Below are 2,476 nucleotides of genomic sequence, written 5' to 3'. Positions count from 1 at the left end.
GGAGCGTGCAGAGCTGCCCGCGGCGGCGTGTACCCCGGGCGCTTCTGCTCCTCCGCCGGGCGCTCTCCGGCCACCGGACCGGAGAGCCACAGCGGCCAGAAGTGGCGTTGCCTCTTGCTGCAGGAGTGCAGAGGACACTGGCTGCAGTTCCTGTCGTCCGCCTCGGTGCTCAGGGGAGACTTGCCCGTTTGTTATTTGGGGAGAGAGTCTGTCGTACACAGTTAGATTACTGTTACTGAGGGTCTGAACAGACTCGCTCTCTGTTGCTGAAGTAACGCTAATTGTTGAGAGAGCTAATAGGAAGTTAGGCCAGTGATTAAAAAAAGTAGCCAAAAAGTATCATAATTAAAAAAAAAAAAAAAAGAGCCAAGTGTTCAAGTGCTTGCCGTCTGAATCTCTTCCTCGAGTCTTAACAAACACAGCCAAACCCCAGATGCAGACACGGAGGCTTTTAGTTAGATAAAATCATTTGGCCTTACTGAGTAAAAGGAGGGGAAAAAGTGTCATTTGGTCACGTGTAAGAGTCAGCAATTAGATGATGTTGATCCTGTGCCTCAGTAAATCTATCAAGGCATACTTCTAAATGAGCCTAATGAGAGGGCTCTGCCTGAAAGCTCTTGCTTTCAACTATCTATACAAGAAGGTTTAACAAAATATTTTGTCTCTCTTTGCAAACCCTGCCTCACTTTCGCATGCTCGAGCCATTGTAGGTTACAACATTACTGTTTCACGAATGCAGTTTTACCATTTGTTTTTCTGTTGGGATGTATTGTAAGATATTGTGTATCCCTGATCATCCTTAAATCTCTTTTCAGTAGGTTTTCTACAATATCCTTTTGAGATGCGTGCATGCTAGGTCACCCTAGTACTGGAGAAGCTGTATGCGGAGTTGTCATGATGTTTTCTGTTTTGCCTTTTAGCCTGTATTTAGTAAGTCAGATATTCTGTTTGACTGTCCTAAAAAATATTGTACTGTCAAGACACTGTCACTCTGGTAGTTGGTTTCTTTTACAACTGCGCTGAAGATTTTAGATGCCAGTGCAGATTTATAGAAGGGAAACTTTCCTGCAGTGTATAAGTTAGCCTTTCTTTCCTCTGTATTATTTTTGCTTATTGCTTTCTTTTATACAGGGTTTGATCTGCAAAGTAAGACTTTTCCTCATACCTCCCAGCTTGATTTCTTTAGGAATCTTTGATAAGGGATCTCTTTGAAAGATTTGGGGAAATTTAAATACTTAATATTGTCTGGATTGTATTCACTGCCTTTTTTTTTCAGAAAATTCTGATAGAACTGCTAGGTATGACTTTTCTGTATGAAAAGGAAAAAAAGAAAAAATCTATGAGAGTTACTAATCTATGTTTACTCATTTTGCTCATTTACTTTCCTACAGGAGTAGTAAGACTTTATTAGTCTGTGGTTTCTCAGGTGCTCTCAGATTCTTTGTAGGATATTTCATATACTCTGTTCTCATGGTAACAGATTCTGACTAAAACATTTCATAATTGAAATGGTTTTAAGGTTTTAAGTTTTAAGGTTCTTTAAAAGTGGTATTGTACATTAAAACTATAAATATACAATACCGCATGTTCAGTATTTATAACACTACTATGGTTATAATACTATATATTATAGTAAATAGTATTATATACTCTTACTAGCATTTGAATTCGAGGGTTCCTCAGATGTATCCCTGGTATAGGAAAAATATGAAAATATAAGAACCTCTGTATTTAAAAAGAAGATAAAACTGTCAAAGTTTACGCGGTTCCCCCCACCCTTCTCTCAGCTTCCCCTCTTCTCCCTTCTATATGAATCAAAACTGAGATTTAATACGAGCCCCAGATCAATTTCAGAATCTCTCTTCTCAGGAGCAGCGATTTGTTGTTGAGATAAACAAGATTGCCCATTTTCAGTTTTGGGAAACTTTTACTTCAGGTCTGTTTCATACGGTGTTTTCCCAAACCAGGTGTCAGGCCTGTCTTCTAGCTGTCTATCATCATCTTTTGGCACTTCACAGTGGGGAGGTCTGTGACATCATTTTACTTGTGAGGAGAAATAAAAAAGGGGCAGTATCTTCTAAATGCAGAGAAATTTACCCACTTAACCATGTTCAAAAGACAAGACAGACCTATGCTGTTCCAGAGAGAGAAGGTGGGGCAAGATGCAAAGCAGCTTTTAGAAATTATATTGTGAAACAAATGATGACTGAAACAGATAAGAACTGCAGTCTCCGCAGTAAAACAAGGGCAGCAGAAGTGCTAGCTGATCCAACCTGCCGCGGGTGTTCGAAGTGTCGCACAGTGCGTACTGCCCAGCAGTGTTAGGAGTGGGGATGGAAACAGGCCCTGCAGTCAGGGAGCAACTTCTGTTGAGCTTCTCCTGGCATTGTGGGTAGCTTTATTCTACAGATAACCAGAACGTAGAGAAGTTGGACAGTGATTTTGTTGCTGGGGGAGGAATGCATATTCAAAATCA

This window comes from Pygoscelis adeliae, unplaced genomic scaffold (assembly GCF_000699105.1).
Source record: "Pygoscelis adeliae isolate BGI_AS28 unplaced genomic scaffold, ASM69910v1 Scaffold77, whole genome shotgun sequence".
NCBI classification, from domain to species: domain Eukaryota; kingdom Metazoa; phylum Chordata; class Aves; order Sphenisciformes; family Spheniscidae; genus Pygoscelis; species Pygoscelis adeliae.
The sequence above is the reverse complement of the archived record's forward strand: the minus strand, read 5'-3'. Positions refer to the sequence as shown.